We start from the raw sequence: 20,069 nt of genomic DNA, 5'->3' as shown, positions 1-20,069 counted from the left end.
GAACCTATCCCCTTTCCAGGCCCTTTGGGAGGTACACACCATTCTCTCCTTAGTTTTGATCCTCCTACCAATTAGGCTGAAACTTAAAGAATTATAAAAGGTGAAAATAACTCTGGAATTGGATAGTAATCAAAGTAACCATCCAGGTGAATGAAATGTCCCTTTGACACCTTTCATTTGTTTCATCTCTGACAGAACGAAAACTGATTCTTAAAAAAACTCTCATGCCTCCCTTTTGAATCAGCTATCACATTCCTTATAGGCAAAATCTCCAACTGATATTGGCAAAATTCACAGCATGTTTCCCATCAGATTCAAATAAACCTGCCAAAGCCTCTTCCCCCAATTAACCAATACCCTATAAGAAGCCCTTTAACGGGCAAAGCCCATAATTGATTACAAGACTCAAGGCCTTATCATCCTTGCACCAGTCCCTGTAACATTCCCATTTACCAGTGGGAAAGCCTAAGGACAAAGGATGGAGGCCTGTCCAGGACCTCTGGACAATAAACAACATCATTATCCCTTGACGCCCTATTGTTCCTCACCCTCACCAGTTACTACCGTCCATTCCCACCAAAAGTAAATTCTTTACTGTGACTGATTTACCCAGTGAATTCTTTAGTATTTCAGTTGATGAAGCTACCCAGTATCTTTTTTGCTTTCACTAGGGAAGAAAAGTAATTCACCTGGCTAGTCATGCCTCAGGCTTTTACTGAGAGTCCTTCGTATTTCCTGCAAATCCTGAAGGCTGATCTGGATAATACAAAGTTCCCCAGAGGTTCTACTTTGCTGCAATAGGGGGATAATTTGCTTCTTTGCTCTCCTTCTCAAGCCTCCTCAGAGGAAGACAGTATCCATTTTCTAAAGCTTTTAGCCTTAAAGGGACATAAAGGTTGCCAAAGAAAAAAATGCAGTTTGCCCAAATCCAAATTCAATATTTAGAACATCTCATACCAGAACAAGGGTTACTTCTAGATCCAGATAAGTTTCATTGTGTTCTAAGTTTCCCCAAACCCAAAACTAAGCACCAACTGTGGGGTTTTCTTGGGCTAATTGGTTATTGCCAAAACTGGATCCCAAATTTCTCACAGCCAAACCTCTGCAGGTTTTACTCAGCAATAAAAACTGCAACCCAATTCCCTGGGTAGAACTGAATGACATAGCCTTTTTAATGCCTTAAAGAAGAGTTTGGTGAACCCACTTGCTCTTAGGTAGACCAACAATCAGATCCCATTTTTTTCTCATCATGGTTGCAGGCACAAACAGCAACTCTCTGCTGATCCCCAATGAATCCAACTTTGCTGGAGAAATAGCTAGCAGTCTATTTGGCATAGATCAACACACCCCTACTCCAACACCTCCTTTACTGGACTCCTCTCATTAAGACTTATACTTTGGGAAATTCTTGCCAGGGACAAGTATCAGACAACTAAAAACAGCCCACAGAGCATGCCAAAATTATTCTAACTAGCCAACCCTAAGCCTATTTACCTACCTCACCTATTGCTTCTTGCAGAAGTCACTATATAGTCCCTTGTCCACTCACTCCCTCTGCCTCCTGATTGATCCTGGGGCTTCTCTATATGGCCCTGCATGGCATATCATGCTTCTTGTTCCCTGTCTCCAAGGAGGTATAAGTATACAAAACTTAAACAAAAGCAAGTTAGAACACATCTGCTGGTCTTATCATACTTGATTAAAGCAAATGCTGAATACTGTTTTAATACAAGAAGGCTAGAAAGAACTGGATGTGAGGGAGTGATGAGATCAGAGATCATTTAAGTGGAGAAACACATTCAGCTAATCATTTATGAGACCAAGGATGGGAATATAAAGTGTCTAACAAGCAGCCTTGTTACAGATACATGAAATTTGAAGATAACTTCTTGTGTAAGTCATATGAGTAAGAATGGATCTCTGCAATAAACAATTTTCAGAAACACAAAAAGGATGGGGGAGATTTCTTGACTGTTGTTCCTGTTTTCCAGGAGAAAAGGACTCAGGTAAAGTTCCACATTTTCACTAGCCTTTTTAGAATAGGAAAAATTCTTATCATGGCAGGTCATATTGCTTAACTGTGTTTTTTACTTTTTTCTGTACCATTGGGAGCTTTAACAGAGCTTTTGGAGCAGGATAAAAACATGCAATGTCGATTATAAATATTGTCTGAGATTCCATTAGTCTCAAAACCAACTTTGCTGAAACAAACCACCTAGGGTTAAAACCAAACAAAACACCTGTGAAGTATTGCCTCATTCTACATGTTATCAGACTGGGCTTCAAAAAATTAAAGCAACTGAAATCATTACTGATATTCTTTCAGGAACTAATACAGATGCTTTCAAGATAAAGATGCCTTTGTGTCTGTAAGTCCATAAACCATTAAATTCCACCTTGGTCTGTCTCAGTCCCATAGAACACTATGTCTCAACCCCTACCTCACTGAGAAAGGGGCAGAGGGTGAGAAAAGAGGATGTGCAAAGAATTAACTTTGATGTATGAATCTGCCTCCCACAGGGTCTCAATCACAGAGCAGAGAGGAAATCATAACATAATAAAATTGCATTCATGCATATTCACTTAGAAGAATTTTGTTTAATATTAACAATATCCTAAGTCATCATGATTTAGCTAATAAACCAGCAAACAACAATTCATATTGGAGTTGTTTGACTTCCTGTCAGATAGCAGCATTCTTGTACATGCAGAAAGAATGAGGTAAACAACTGAGAATTAATGAATTGAGAAATACCCGAAGAGCTCTAAGATCTGGGTTCTTGGAAGAACTCCAAGTAGTAGTCTTGATTTTGATTAATATTACAATTTATCCAGTTAAAGAAGTACCTCATAAATACTCATGAAGCATTTTATTAGGTGATTGTAAATACTTAAAATCTTATTTTGCAGTCCTTTTCATCACAAAGAAAGAGGAACAATCTGTGAGCTGTATATCATTTAGCCTTGCTCATTGACAGCAAAAGTCACATAGCGTTTTATAAACAACATGTTTCAATACTCAGTCTGCCTCTGCATAAAGTCGGTGTTCTTCCGGATCTGCCCTTGGACTAATGTGATAAATAGGATGTATTCTGTGAGGACATGTGCTCTCATGCACCCTAGTGGCACTTTTCTCTAAGGCCATTACAGTGATGAGCTGAGGACAGATAGGGTCTACTTGCAGCAACTTAGCGGACATGTGATGTCCCAGTCACATGCCTGCAGTTTGGAGAGAGAAGAACTAAAAGCAGTATTTCAAACCTACCACACAGGAAGTGAGGCTCTGCAAAACTTAAAACTTTCATCCATCTGCCCTTCTCCACTTTGCAGTAACCATCTTCTCTTTGCCGTCCAACCCATACCACTACTGTAACCAGAGTCCTTTTGGTTTCTCCTCTTCATAGACACACTCTTATTATCGTAACAGTACACGTCATAACACAGAAAAAGCAAACAACAATTATATTAGTCTATCATAAGGAAAGGAGTAATGACTTTTGCTTCTGCACCCAACTACAGAAGAGCTGGACCTTTAACATGCCAGGACTGAATGGATTTTCACAATCCCCATTTATAATTCCCCTTCAATATTAAGGATGTTTTCATGCCAATGATACTTTTGTCAAACATCCATTTATAAACAAGCATGAACCAGTTGAAATTCATCTGAACAATCTTTTTTAAATCAAATCTTTCAGACTCTTCCATTCATTTCCCACCATTTTCAAACACATATCCATAAAATCTCTTCTTGCTTAATTCAACCTGATCCACTAAGCACTATTACAAACCTGACCCTTCTACTCAATCCAGTTTGTTCACTGTCTTTATATGTTCTAGCACCAATTTGAGAAATTATCCAGAACATTCTCTGGATATTTGAAAAATTACCCATCCAGAACATTCTCTGGATATTTGAAAAATTACCCATAACATTCTCTGCATATTGCCTCCCACAGGGAGCTACAAATTTCCCTAATTTTCTTTATCCTAACCAGCAACTGAGAATGCTTATCCAAAATATAAATCCCAAGGATTGTCAGCAAGATATCAGGAGTTTATTTTTCCTTTCTTTCTCTGTCTCTCTATAACTGTCATCCTCAAATAGAACATTGAATTTAACCACCACACCTACCTTTGTAGGAATCCAGGAGTTCAGTGGAGAAGTCTCAGCACAACATTGGAGCAAACAGAAATCTGAAAATAAATCCATTGGAAAAAGTAAGAACCATTTCATTTTACCCATATCACCTCTCCCCCAAAGGGGCACATCTCAGTGCCAAGAGAAACACCTCCTCGGCCCCCAGCAGCTTCTCCTCATGGGGAAGTAAGGGTATAGTGAGTGTCTTGCTCCCCTAGTCATGTGAGACTCTGTCCCTGAGGCTTACTTTTTTCTTACCCAAGCCAGAACACTTGAGTAGTCAACTCAAGATGAGACAGTGAGAGACGCTAAGAGGATTGTGAATCCTATGACACAAAATCCATGAGGAAGATGCCCCAAAAGTCATTTGGGACACCTGGCCACAGGTCCCGCCAACTGGCCCATGGGTGCCCCCAAAGCTCTGATGCCTCACTTACCCTAATATTCCTCCCCAACCCATCACCGACCCCCTGAGAACACTCTGGTGGGTTGTGAATGCCAGTTTTTGTGGATGGCTTGTGAGCATATGCAGAAAGTCAGCCTGACTGCAGGTAGGGAAGAAGACACACTCAGGGCACCCCCCGCCCCCCCAGGGTAAACATGAGGTCTTCCACACCTGGCCTGGCTTTAGAGAATTGAGCGGTGCACACAACCTTAGTAGGGCTTCCCAGGTGGCACACAGGTAAAGAATCCACCTGCCCATGCAGGAGACACAAGAGACTTGGGTTCAGCCCCTGGGTCGGAAAGATCCCCTGGAGGAAGAAATAGCAACCCACTCCAGTATTCTCACCTGGAGAACTCCATGGACAGAGGGGTCGAGCTGACAACAGTCCATGGAGTCGCAAAGAGTTGGACACGACTGAGCAAGTGTGCACATGAGTATACACATACAATCCCATAATTTGCTCCCAAGAGGAACAGTAGATGTAGAGTGGGTGATTTCACAGAGAGCATCAGAACTCTTCTTAGCCATACTGACTGGTGAAACTATTTTTCTCCCAAAGCCACTCAGCAAAGACTAGACAAGGTGACTGCTTCAACAGAAATCATAAAAAAAAGAATGAAACAAATTCTGGAGCTAAAGAATACAATGAAATAAAGGGGGCGGGGGGGGGGAGGTGGAATAGAAAGCATCAGCAGCAAGCTTGATCAAGCAGAAGAGTCTGTCCACTCAAAGTACTTGATATTATCAAGAGAAGAAAAAAGATGAATAAAACATGGCAATTGTTTACTCTTATTATTCAATGATCCCTGCACGGTGATGACATTCTTTTGGAACTATTAGTTCAAGCAAAACTGTGATTGCTTGTTATTCTTTAAATAATGTTGGAAACCCACCATACCAGACTTGCCTCTGAGATTGAGGTTTTTTATTTTATTTTTTTGGTCTCATGAAAATTCTACATTCTTAAAAATAAATGAGGACTCTAATGAGGTTTGGTTGATGTGGGTTTTACCTGTTAACATTTAACGTATTAAAAATAAAATAGAGATTTAAAGTTTTTAATTTAATAATTCATTTAAAATAATAAATCCATTACAGGTTACCATAAATAACAGTTCAGTTGCTCAGCTGTGTCTGACTCTTTGCAACCCCATGGACTGCAGCATGCCAGGCCTCCCTGTCCATCACAAACTCCCAGAGCTTGCTCAAACTCATGTCCATTGAGTCAGTGATGCTATCCAACCATCTCATCCTCTGTCATCCCCTTCTCCTCCCACATTCAATCTTTCCCAGCACTGGGGTCTTTTCAAATGAGTCAGTTCTTCACATCAGGTGGCCAAAGTACTGGCGCTTCAGCTTCAACATCAGTCCTTCCATTGAACATTCAGGGGTGATTTCCTTTAGGATAGAGTGGTTGGATCTCCTTGCAGTCCAAGGGACTCTCAAGTGTCTTCTCCAACAACACAGTCCAAAAGCATCAATTCTTCAACGCTCAGCTTTCTTTATAGAAACTCTCACATCCATACATGACTACTGGAAAAACCACAGCCTTGATAAGACAGACCTTTGGCAAAGTAATATCTCTACTTTTTAATATGATGTCTGGCTTGGTCATAACTTTCTTCCAAGGAGCAAGCATCTTTTAATTTCATGGCTGCAGTCATCATCTGCATGTGATTTTGGAGCCCAAAAAAAGAAAGTCTGACACTATTTCCCCTTCTATTTCCCAGGAAGTGATAGGACCGGATGCCATGATCTTAGTTTTCTTAATGTTGAGCTTTAAGCCAACTTTTTCACTCTCCTCTTTCACTTTCATCAAGAGCCTTTTTAGTTCCTCTTCACTTTCTGCCATAAGGGTGCTGTCATCTGCATATCTGAGGTTATTGATATTTCTCCGGCAATCTTGATCTTCCAGCTTGCACTTCATTCAGCCCAGCTTTTCTCAAAATGTACTCTGCATATAAGTTAAATAAGCAGGGTGACAGTATACAGCCTTGACATACTCCTTTGCCTATGTGGAACCAGTCTGTTGTTCCATGTCCAGTTCTAACTGTTGCTTCCTGACCTGCATACAGACTTCGCAGGAGGCAGGTCAGGTGGTCTGGTATTTGCATCTCTTTTAGAATTTTCCTCAGTTTGTGGTGATCCACACAGTTAAAAGCTTTAGCATAGTCAATAAAGCAGAAATAGATGTTTTTCTGGAACTGTCTTGCTTTTTCAATAATCCAGCGGATGTTGGCAATTTGATCTCTGATTCCTCTGCCTTTTCTAAAATAACATAAATAACAACCTTTATTAAATAAAGAAGAATAAGAAATGTGGTACTGTTTTACATTTTTTTCAAATCTCTTTAATGTCTCATTTAATGGAAGAGAGTTGGATTCTCCTATCTGCCTCTGCATTTAGTCAGTTGCACAAGTTGTTTTGGTTGAAGTAAATGAAGAACATTCAACCTCAGAGGGATGTAGTTGAAAAAAGAGGGACCTCACTGACTGCCTAAAAAGGTCACAGGGAACCCCAAGCTTCCCTAGACCACTCTGTGAAAACCTCCACTCTGGAAAAAAAGAGGTATTTCCTAACACGTCTGAGAAACCCTATATTAAAAACAAATAAAACATGTATAATGTTCTTTAACCAACCATTAACTAAAGTTATTGGAATCACCGAGGTTATTAAACTGACATGCTATGTTGGGCTTGAATTTCAAAATCTTAATTAAGGTTTATTTGCCTTTGTTACTGTTTCCTAAATGACTCTCCTCCTCTAGACTTTGAGCTTGCTCCAGGGCTGAGTCACGTAACTTCTCTAAATGCCATTTAGAGTGTTCCTCTCCCCATTCGACTTTCCTGTGTATAGAAGTGAAGTGAAAGTGAAAGTCGCTCAGTTGTGTCCGACTCCTTGTGACCCCATGGACTATACAGTCCATGGAATTCTCCAGGCCAGAATACTGGAGTGGGTAGACTTTCCCTTCTCCAGGGGATCTTCCCGACCCAGGGATCAAACCCAGGTCTCCCGCATTGCAGGCGGATTCTTTACCAGCTGAGCCACAGAAGAGGAGTCTAAAAAAGAATTGGTACTGCCCCTCTGTCGGTACCGCAAGTGGGATCTCCTCGCCCACTTTCCTTCCATCTTGTGACAGTTCTTCATTTGTATCACAATTGTGCTTTTCAGTTCTCTCTCTGAGGGAACCATCTCAGCTAGAAATTGATCATAGGGTATGTATGTGTGCCTAGGTATGGACACTGTTGTCTGCGACCATCTTAGGCAGATGTGATAGAAGTAAATTTTATGGTGTGTACATTTTACATCCTGATAAACACAATTCACTTCCTATTTATCCTTTTCACATCAGCATTCTTACCCTTTCCACAACATAACTAACCTGGAAGTGGTGAGTATAAATTCTGTAGATTAAAACAGGATGTCTAATTACATATAATTATCCAAACCATTATCTGCCACAACTACCAACATCCTTTGAAGCACAGTTTGGAAAATCTACTCTAGACTATACGTAGGAGAACCACTATTAACCTAGTGTTGGAAACTTCTTGTGGGTCACTGAATGCTCCTGAAATAATTTCATGAGTAAGTTCTAAACTACTTTTTTAGATTCCCCATTTCTACTTAAAAAAAGTTGTGATCCGTTTTATATAAACAAAATGGGTAAAAATTACACTGCTATAGAAAAGCATGCAAAACATGAAACAGATCTCTGACAAAATGCTAAATCAACCAGTTGGCAGTTCTTTCCAAAACAACCATTCTTAATTTTGTTCAGTCTCTGATAATGTGTTTAAAAATAAGAAAACAAAAATTAACAAAATGAGAAAAGTTGCTGAATTCTAAATAAGTATACAAGAAAAATATATTCCTGAGATAAATTTTCTTAGATACCTACATATGCATGAATATAAAAAGAAACTATGAAAGACGGGAGAGCAAACTATGATTAGTTAAATTAGTATGTTGATTATTCCATACAAGACACCATTACACGTATATTAAGAGACTCAGAGAATAAACTAAGACAAACTGTGACCACTTGGATCTAATGATCTAGAGAGTAACACAAGACAATACATAACTCAAATTGCCAAATACAGATAACTACTGTAATTGCAATATTGCAAATACAGATAACTGTTATTGCAATATTAAAATATACTGAGTGAATAAGGAGAAAAAAATAATTCCAATAAGGTCTAAAGTATAGTTTATAGAGAAAGTAGTACTTGATTAGTTTTTATAAAACAGACTGAAGTGAAAAAAAAAAAAAAATTATGGGACCAGAGGTACAAACGTAAGAAAATGCAGGGTATGTTTAGTTGTACTTGGGGAAGTTTCTGCTTCAAAGAATTGTTGATTATAGTCAATGTATTATAAAGTGTATTTTTCCCTTATGACCTGTATTCACTCAGAATTAGATTAAGGACTTTATATGTCAGAAGTCGTTCGAAATCAGTATGGATGAGCAGTTGGCTAAAGTTAATAACTTGCACGGATTACTTATGATCCCAGTGAAGTTTCTTTAATTAAGCCAACTTTCATAATCCCTTTCTAATGCCTTATCAACTTGATTTTTATCTATATAAGCGCTGGCTGCCCCAGACCAGGCGATCTTTTATGAGACTCAAGATGATACAAAGGAACTTTAGACTGAAATCAACAACTGATGGCTAGCTACCCACTTGGCAGTGGTTAGGGCAAAAACTGGTCTGACGACAGTTTTCTATTTCTATATTCTATTTCTATTTCCATACATAATGTTCCATTCCTAAAACTGGATCAGTTGCCATAACACTGCTAAGCAATGCCTGGCCAATGCATGGATCGTTTTAGCCTCTGGACTCTATTAGATTATTTTACATCTTTTTCAGACATTGTATTCTCTTCCATGAACTCAATGATGTCCTCTCTCACCAGTTTACTAGAGTTTGGCAAACTTTTTCTGTAAAAAGCCAGGTAATATATATTTAGGCTTTCCAGATAACAAACAGCTGGTCTCTGCTGCAACTGCTCAACTCTTCATTATATCACAGAAGCAGCCATGGACAACACAAAGAAATGAACTGGCATGATCAGATTTCACCTGGAGGCTGGCTGTGGTTTCTGATTCCAGCACTAAGTTACTTGATTTATGAAGCGAAACCCTTAATAAAATCTCAGCAAAGTCAAATTTAGGGGGGAAAAAAAAAAAACTGTAAAGGTACAAAGAGAAAGTAAAACAAAAAATTTAGAGCTTCAAGCAAGACAATCCCTAGAAAGAAAAAAAAAAAAGAAAACAAATAGGTGTTAGGCCGCACCCCACAGGCTTGCAAACCTTATAGTTGCCCAGCTCCAAGACCAGAGAAAGAATCCAAAGACAGTTAGAGAGGTAGCAGTGGTTCATGAAAAAGGGAGCTCTTACACACCCAAAGCCAGGTCCAGGAGCTGCACCCCGCTGTGTGGCAGACGGCAGGAAGAACAGGGCAGTCAGCTTCGCTGCTGGGGGAGAGGCGGTGGGGGAAGGAGGCTACCTTTTATACAGGGGATTGACATCAGATGCACTCAGTTACAGAGAATCAATTAAGCCCTGTAATTTAGAGGACTGGATGGTCCTGTCAGTGAAGCAGACACTGGTTGAGCAGGGGAGGTACAGAGAGCAAGAGGAAAGCCGCAGGGAATGGCCTGACCATACAGCAGGTAACATAAACAAAAGATAAAGTCACTGTGCCTCAGCAGCTTCACTTCTGTGCCTCAAAACACAGATTGCCAAATATCCCCATCTTAGATTTACCGGGGAGTCTTTTTAGACATGTAGACCCTCAGACTTAACTCAGGCCTCTTGAATTAGGGTCTCCGAGGTGGAAACCCAGAAATTATCATGTTTAACAAGATTCCCAGGTGATTCTCATATATACTCAAACTTAAGAATTGTTGCATAGCTTCAAGAACTTTCTCTGCATTCTTTAGCTCCCTAATTGTTACTATTAACTCAACTCATTAACACTGTGTGATATCTCAATGGAAAGGAGAACATATTGTCAGGTCCCTTTGAGTATACTGGATTTCCCTGGTGGCTCAGACGCTAAAGAATCTGCCTGTAATGCAGGAGACCAGGGTTTGATCCCTGAGTTGGGAAGATCCCCTCTGTCCATGGAATTATCCAGGCAAGAATACTGGAGTGGGTTGCCATTTCCTTCTCCAGGCAACACTTTGAAGATACTGATGCCTTGGTCTGTTAACTTCTTAAACTTACTCTCATGCTTTAGACATTAGCCTTTGACTCTGTCCGTTGCAGGTAAGAACCACACTCACTAGCAGACTCACCTGATATTGATTTCTCTTAATAGGTTTCCTACTATTAAGGGCATGATGAGCATTAAAGAACAAACTTGTATTAAGAGCTTAATAACACTGGTTTTCTATGTACATCTCTTCAAAGTAAGACAATTTGGATTCTGGAAATATCCCCACTGACCTAAAGAAAAATGATGAAAAAATAAAAATTCTAGACAAACATAAATTGTAAAACATAGCAAAATCCCTTAGAAGGGAATGCTTTTGATTTCTCTATGCTTGGGGCAAAACAAATGTACATCCAGTAAAGAGACAGACTAAGACTAATGTCTTAGTCTACCTTTAAGTCAACAACAAACTTGCAATTTTGGATGACTCCTGGATGTGTTATTTAAAACAAAAAAGATTCAATCACCTTGTAACTATATACTGAGAATATCAATTTAGAGACAGCAATTTTAGAAAAGTGAAATTATCCAGTGGGTGGAATCTTAAATAATATTTTTTGAAAGAACTGACAAAAGACTTATGAATAATGGTAAATTTCTCATAATCTGGTATCTTCCTACCAAAGTGAATTTATGTAGTTTTTAAAGCCAATTTATTCTTAGAAGCAAATTTCAATACAAATTGGGCTCAAATTTGATTTCCTTTTGTCCTAGGGATGGATTTGAGAAGTGACTTTTGCTTTCTTTGATTTCAGAATAGCTTTGAATGCTTTCCTCTTTAAGGATTCAGAAATGGCTTTGCAGTCTTCTGTTGTGTCTTTGTTAATCCTCTAAGACTTGTGAATTCTATTATTTTAATCTCATTTTTTTTCTTGTCCACTTTTCTCTGTTGGGCTTTGGGATTTATGCAAATCTCATTAAAAGTGGACCATCTTGCTTAAGAATAACTTTTTTTTCTTCTATTTCTGTTTCAGCCCATGTTTCTTGATCCAGTCACTTTTGGTCCAGAAGGTCAAGTTCATCTTGAAGAAAAGTTATTTATTCTCAGAAGATATGATTTATATCATTTTTCTCTTTCCTCAAATGACCTGTTGAAACAGATTTCTGGGGACTAATTTATATTAATTCCAAAGCATGACTCTGAGGGCATGAGCATTAATTGAAAGACTATTTTTATCACCTATGCTCTCCTTTAAAAAATAAATGACATTTTTCCAAGATTTAATTTAACTTTCAGTTTTGACTAGGGTATAAAATGTCACAAATTATACTTTTGTGTGTATGTTTGTTTAATAATTCTATAACAAATGCAATTAATCTCAAGAGAATCAGATTACAATTCATTTCCTTTAATGCTGCAAAATAAAAAAGTCATTTTTGATGAGGCAGAAGGTGCCTGGAAGTACTTTAGCCTTAAGCAATGAGTAGTTTACTAGTACACATACCTGTAAAAAGTAGACATTTTGAAGCCCATGTAAGCAAACCTTTAAATAATCTGGATTTAAGGTATATAGCACCAATATATCTAAGAATTATGAGACAGATATATAAATATTGAGCTTCAGTAAGAGAAAAGTATAATAACTTTTAGGCTTGCCAGGTGGTGCTACTGGTAAAGAACCTGCCTACCATTGGGGGAGACATAAGAGACACAAGTTCATTCCCTGGGTTGAGAAGATCCCCTGGAGGAGGGCATTGCAGCCCATTCCAGTACTCTTGCCTGGCGAATCCCACGGCCAGAGAAAACTGGCAGGCTACAGTCCACAGTGTTGCAGAGTCAGATATGACTGAAGCAACCGAGCGTGCACAGTAACTGTCATGCTAACATTTGTTGAGTGATAACTAAGTGTCAAGCATGGTGCCCATTTGATTTAATAATTACAAAATCCTTACGTAAATATTATTATCCTCAATTTATATAAACTGCCCCTAGTCACATATCTCATAAGTATTTTGAGCCAGAATTCAAATTCAAGTATATGAATTTAAAAACCTCTATTTTTAGTTCCACATTATACCTAGATATCTCAAGAGAAATTTTTTTGTTAAGTAAAACAATGTGCCTCACAACTCTACCCCTGTCCAGAGCTGAATGCGTTTGTCTGTAGAAAAGGACTCTGATGATTGCATCTATCCCAGACCAAGGTTTGTTACATTCAAACTTGGTTAGATAAAAGAGTTCACCATCTCATCAGGAATACATTAAAAAATCTATTTTATCTGTAGAACTATGACACTGCTACCTGCTCATCCTCTTTGGACTTTTCTTCCCCAAAATTCAATAAATTCAACAAACAGTTATCTGTGAATGATTGAAAACAAATTTGTGAAATGAACCAATGACTGCTCAAATGAAAATACCAAATATGTATATACCCAAATCAAGGTAATTAGAGAAAAAATGTCTGGGTTGAGTATAATCTTTTCTTCTTTAAAAAGTAAAACTATATTCTATTATTTCATAGCTCCAGAGCCCTTTTTTCCGCTCTCCTTATTCACACACACACACACACACATGTCCACACACACACACGTGTCAATGAGTGCTCAATCTTAGGGAAAATTCTCTTCTTTGCAGGGAATTGTGAGACACTATGTGCCATCCTAAGGGATGTTTCCGGTCTCTCTTCACATATTTCTGATGTGTGGAGTTCTAGTGCCTGCTTCTACCAGGAACACCACAATTAACTCTTACCAGAGCAAGACAATAGTCATACGGTAGAATGCTAAGATACAAAGCATTGAGATTTCTATTTCCTGTTTTCCCCACTGAAAGTGGTCATATGGCAGTTCTTTAAAGTCTCTTTGATATTCAAACATATGATTTATATTGATACATCAAAGAATTACAATAAAAGGTAAAGTATCTTGAGAATTCTAGAAAATCACAAATAGTCTGAGTACCATAGAGTCATTGAAGACTTTTGGAAACTTAGGTGCAACCAATCATGCCAATAAGTTTCATGTTTATTTGTGAGATTTTATTAAAATTATCTGATAGATGAAAGCCTAAATTTATCAACTTCAGCGATTAATCTGGTGCCACTGGGGAGAAGGAAAAAAAAATTAGACTAATTCTATCATACTCTTGTACTCAGAATTCCTTTGGGAGCACATTTTGCAGATCCAAGTCAACCAAACTCACTTTGAGGTCAAGGACTACTTCAGGTGAGCTTCAGTGAAAAGAATTTTGCCATCTGTTTGATATATTATTCATTTAAAATATTCAGAGAATTGCAGATGCCAAGAGAGGACATTAGATTGAGTGTGAGGCCTCCTATGCATATTCAAGCAGCTTTATATATCCTTCATGAATCAAAACAAAGCGACTAAATGAGAAGGTACAGAGAATGGACCACAATGAACAAAAGGATGCAAGAAGTCTTCCATGTGAAATCTAAATAACATTAAGCCATGGCAATATCTTCAAGGTCAGGTATAATAAAGAGATTTAATTTTGTACCATGTGTACTATAATCTTCTAAAAATATTCTTAATAAAAGGTAACTTTTGTCAGTTCTTCAACTTATAATGTGCCAAATAATGCCCTAATTTTTTTAATTTTAAGGCCTACCAAGAGATTTTATATTTTGGAAATGTTTTCTGTCCTATATTATTCTCAATTTAATACATCCAGATATCAAGTTAACAAACAATGAAGACTCTGGCCCAAGTATGCATATGCACTGATACGTATGTGTCTACATATGCTTGTGTGAGTGCAGGCATATTCACATTTATGTGTAAATGCCTATTTATTTTTATGTTTTATATTAGTTTATATAATTTGTGAATGAAATCACAAATTCACTGTAAATATAACTAGCAGAATAACTTTTAAAGATTATCTTCATAAATTAGCTAGTTGTATATAAAATCTATCAATTGGATTATATATTAATTAGCCACCCATGGGGAGGATAATACTATTATACAAAGCTAAAATGAACATTGGGTTTTTAAAGAAAAAAACAGCAGGTTTAAGCATTGAAATAGATATCTTAGTTTGTTTCCCTACTTAATGACCTTGCATTCTGGTTAACTTATGAAAATTTCCCAATCTAAAGTTTGTACTTTTTTCACAAGGGGCAGTTATGTCTGTAAAATCACAGCAAGTCAAAGTAGACCTCTTTTTCTCACTTTTCTTACCAATCATCAACTTTCTCCTTTCAACTAAAGTGGTTTTACCATATTTTATTTACTTTAATTGCTTCCTTACCCAAATATTATTTTCTATCAGTTTCAAAGCTAAAGACCCACAAAGAAATTTTTTTTTAAAAAAAGCTATGAGCAATGAAAATAGCTATCTCAGATCCCATGCAGATGGATTTTGATACATTCATTCAGAAACTTATGATGCATCTTGAACATTCTTTGGGCCAGCAGTGAATAATAGCAACTAAGAATGCCTGCCAACACAGGAGACGCAGGTTCAATCCTTGGGTTGGGAAGATCCCCTGGAGAAGGAAATGCCAACCCACTCCAGTATTCTTGCCTGGGAAACCCCATAGGCAGAAGAGTCTGGTGTGCTACACTCAACGGAGTTGCAAAAGAATCAGACACGACTTAGCGACTAAACAATAACAAGAGCGCCAGGAAACTAGAAATATCCAGCATGCTCACTTAGAATAGGGGCAAATCCACTCTACAGAACTACAAACACTGAGCTCTTCCAAATTATGGAATTAGAATTTGTAACAATGCTGACTCCAGTCTGTGAACAACTAAAACAATTTACTTAGAAACACTATGCTGAATTTTCCACTGTAATCCCAGCCTCTGAAATTGAAAGCATTCATTAATTTATTTAGCAAATATTTACTGACTCTGTGCTGTGCTTAGTCACTCAGTCATGTCCGACTCTGTGACCGCATGGACAGTAGCCCGCCAGGCTCCTTTGTCTAAGGGGATTCTCCAGGCAAGAATAAATAAAAGATTCTATCGTAAGTATAGTTTACACTAGAATGCAGGAGAGTGTGCGTTTTTGTATGTATATGTGTATCATATACATGCACATATACATACACAAATCACATATACATCTATGTTGTTGTTTTTATTGTTGTTCAGTCATTAAGTCATGCCTGATTCTTTGTGACCCCATGGACTGTAGCCCACCAGTTCCTCTGTCCATGAGATTCCCCAGACAAGAATACTGGACTGGAATGGGTTGTCATTTCCTTCTCCGGTTGGAATTTCTCAGACCAGGAATCGAACCTGCATCTCCTGCATTGGCAGGTGGATTCTTTACCACTGAGGCACCAGGGAAGCTCACATACACATCTGTATGCACATAGATTTGTGGCTCTGTTTGTTTGGTGATGTTAAATAGTTCATCACATTGTTAAATATCTCTTCTCTATAAAGAAGAGATAAACATCTGTCTCACAAAGAACACATTATTTTTTCCTTTCCTTTGTGATGTTTCATTAATCCATTGAAATGATCAAAGAATCAGCAGCCAAATTCTTGTCTAAATGTTAACCATTAGTATCAGTTATTTCCTGAAGTTCCATCTCTCTGATCATCAGTGATTTCTAACTCGTCCCTTGCTTTCTTCTGGTTGGCAAGGTTTTTCATGTAACTGCCCTCTTGCTTTTTTAGCTTTCAGTGGTTTTAGCATGCCTGCATTAATTTATCTCTCTTTCAGATATAAATTGCATGATATCAGTAATTGCTATGATTAAAGATCTAAAATGCTACTTTCAAATCCAGTGACAGAATTTAGTCTGATTGAGCTGGATTTTCTGGGTGTCCTGTACTATTTGCTTGACAAGTGGCCCATGTCTAAGATTTGCGGGATCATGTTTTTGATTGATGTATTATTCCTACAAATTGAAATAGACTGTGCTTCCTTCTTGCCAGAAAGATTTATTTTGGTGTCATCATGGCTTCTACAAAGGATCCATATGCTCAGGGGACAAGACCCTCTGTTCAAACAGAAACGAATGTAACAGTTTCTATCACTATCTTCCCTTATTATTTATCTATGTATTTTGAAAAAAAAAAAAACAGGGATTCTTACACAGAACCTGAAGCTCCCATTTCCTACTCAATGCCCAAATTTCCTCTGCTAATTCTCCAAGCAAAGGTTATGCATCCTTCTGCTTGACCACCTTCAATAACGGGGCAGCGTTCTTTTCCTCTCTGGGGCACACTGTTATTTCCAAAGATGGAATTATTAGATTGTCATTTTTAAATCAATTGAGAATGTGCATTACTTTTTGACACAAGTTTTTCATTCTAGTTCCACACAAAATACACCCTACCCTCCATACCTAAATAAATCATACTTCACTTGGTCAAGCATGACCTTCACTGGGAAACACCTATTGAATTGCACTCTAGTCCTCAGAAAGATAGGTAGACCCTGTTCGGAGATAGCTAACTGGGGAACAGGGCCACAGTTTAGCACTTATGTTACAATTTAGTAGAGAAGTCATCTGTACTTTGATAACTTATATATCTGTTAAAGCTCAAAGACATATATAAAAGCCTGATACTAGGATCTCTAATTATATTCAATGATTCCTTTGTCAGAATTTTCACTTCTCAAGTTCTTAAGAGAGAGGAAGAAAAGAGTGTTTTAATAAATAAACAAGAGTATCCATCATCTGGATTCCCAAGTGGCTCAGTGGTAAAGAATCTGCCTGCAACGCAGGACACCTGGATTCTAACCCTTGATTGTGAAAAATCCCCTGGAGTTAAAAATAGCAACCCACTCCAGTATTCTTTTTTTTTTTTTTTTTTCCACTACAGTATTCTTGCCTGGGAGATCCCATAGACAGAGGAGCCTGCTGGGCTACGGTCCATGGGATCGCAAAAGAGTTGGACAAAACTTAGCAACTGAACAACAACGACATCCATCATCTAGGTGGGTTGTATCAGGTGCCCCAGTGAAGCCATCAGGGTTCTGAACTGTTCATTTTTCACCTGGACTTCCTCAGTGTGTGAGTTCAATTATGTCAAGTGCTTCTTCCATGAGGCGAGGGAACATGACCATGTTCACAGCCTGTGACTCCAGCAAACACACTCTCGTTCCTTTTGTCTAGATATCACTGCCTTGTCCAAGAGGACCCTGATTAGCCCAGGTGAAGGATATGGTGCTACTGGACAGGCCCAACACAACTGCATGGGATGATGAAGGGAAGTTCTTTAAAGGAAAGAAATCTGGGCAACCCATTTAGATACATCATAAATGGGTGTGAAATTTTAAAGTGAATAAGAAAAGAATGTCACCTGCGCCTCAGGCCACCCTAAAATCTGGCTTTCATTATCTAGTTGGAAAAGTGAAACTTCCTTTTTATTTCTGGAATATGTGATGATGGACAGCAGCTCAGTATTTGTAGAAATTGTGTCACTTTTTAGTCTCCTGACATAACACCCTGAACCTGAAAGACTTTGCATTCAATAATGTCAAGGAGAGAATAAAGTGGTAGGTCTCAAATGATGAAGGAGCTGAAAGATTACAATTTAGCAAGACTCTGGCAAGTCAAAAATGAAGGCCAGACACGTGTGCAAGCAAAAACCTGGAGATTAGTAGAGGGTTACATCAAGGGAGGCTAAAAAAAAAAAAAATCCCACATATGGCAATAGGACATTACATAGGCGTCCTTGTTACATAGGGACAAAATTAGTTTCCACAGAAGAATTTCTAATTATTCTGTATTCTACCACAATATGCCTATCTTCTCCCATCTTAAACACTTGATTCTTTTAATCCATAAAAGGTGATATGGATTCATATGCCACACTCTTAAAACATATTTACACAAAGTTAAGTTTAGGAGGTAAGTGCCTTAGGTACCTGAATTGGTCTTTGCCACTACTAGTAAATACTTCACTCAGTGATGGGGCCATAGTAAGTGTTCATAGTAAGTGCTCAGAAAGTATTAAAATAAAAAGATTGAGGGGGAGGAGCCAAGATGGCAGAGGAGTAGGATGGGGAGACCACTTTCTCGCCTACAAATTCATCAAAAGAATAACTGAACGCAGAGCAAACTTCGCAAAACAACTTCTGATCGCTAGCTGAGGTCATCAGGCACCCAGAAAAGCAGCCCATTGTCTTCGAAAGGAGGTAGGACAAAATATAAAGATAAAAAGTGAGACAAAAGAGCTAAGGACGGAGATCCGTCCCGGGAAGGGAGTCTTAGGCGGCATTGCTTGGGGTAGGGTCCGGGCCTGAGTGCCCTGAGGACAATCAGAGGGAGCTTCTGTGAGTTGCCAACTTGAACTGTGGGAGACCAAAAGAGGGAGAGTAAATTAACCGGCCCGAACACACTGCCGGCCGTTCGCAGAACAAAGAGACCGAGAAAGTCCAGAGAAGAGCTCGCAGGCTGCGGACCGGCCCAGCCCCGCCGGAGGCAGGAGGCAGGGGGGAGGGGAAGGTCGCGGCGAGACACAGGGCGCAGGCACCCGACCGGCGCGGGCGGGGACTGGGGCTGGGGACGCGGAGGGCAGAAGGCGCGCGCACCCAACTGGCGCCAGCGGAAACTGACACTGGGTCCGCGGAAGGGAGGGGGCGCGCCACACCTGGGGACAGCGCGCCCACCGAGCCCCTGGCTGCCTGGACCGCTCTGACGGGGAAGGCACAGAGAGCAGGCGAAGCTTTTCCTTCCGCGCTTTTGTGGAACACCCGAGGGCTGGAACCTCGCGCAGCGCGGGGGCGCGCTCCATATAGAACAGCCGGGAGCCTGAGCAGCGCAGACGGAGAAAGCAACGTCTGCCCCTCCCGGCAGCGCCAGCCCCTCCCCGCAGCGCCAGCCCCTCCCCTCAGAGGGACGGAACTAGCTACCTGAATAAGAGTCCACCTCCGCCCGCCTGTGTCAGGGCGGAAATGAGGCTCTGAAGAGACCGGCAAACAGAAGCCAAATAAACAAAGGGAACCGCTTCAGAAGGGACTGGTGCAACAGATTAAAATCCCTCTAGGAAACATTGTCTACACCGGAGGAGCCTGTAGATATCGAGAAGCATAAGCTGGAACGAGGAGCTATCTGAAACTGAGCCGAACCCACACTGACCGCAACAGCTCCAGAGAAACTCCTAGATATAATTTTACTTTTTTCTCCTTTTTTTTTAAATTTTTTATTTTTTCTCTTTTATTTTCCTTTAAAATCCCCTATTACTCCCCCATTACTCCTTAACTTTCATTTCCATAGATTTTTATGATTTTTTTAATTATGGAAAAAAAATTTTTTTTTCTTTCTTTTTTTTTCTTTTTTCTTCTTTTTTTTCTTTCCTTTTTCTTTTCTAT

The sequence above is a fragment of the Dama dama genome, chromosome 4 (assembly GCF_033118175.1).
Source record: "Dama dama isolate Ldn47 chromosome 4, ASM3311817v1, whole genome shotgun sequence".
Classification (NCBI taxonomy): Eukaryota; Metazoa; Chordata; class Mammalia; order Artiodactyla; family Cervidae; genus Dama; species Dama dama.
Note: the sequence above shows the minus strand (reverse complement) of the source record.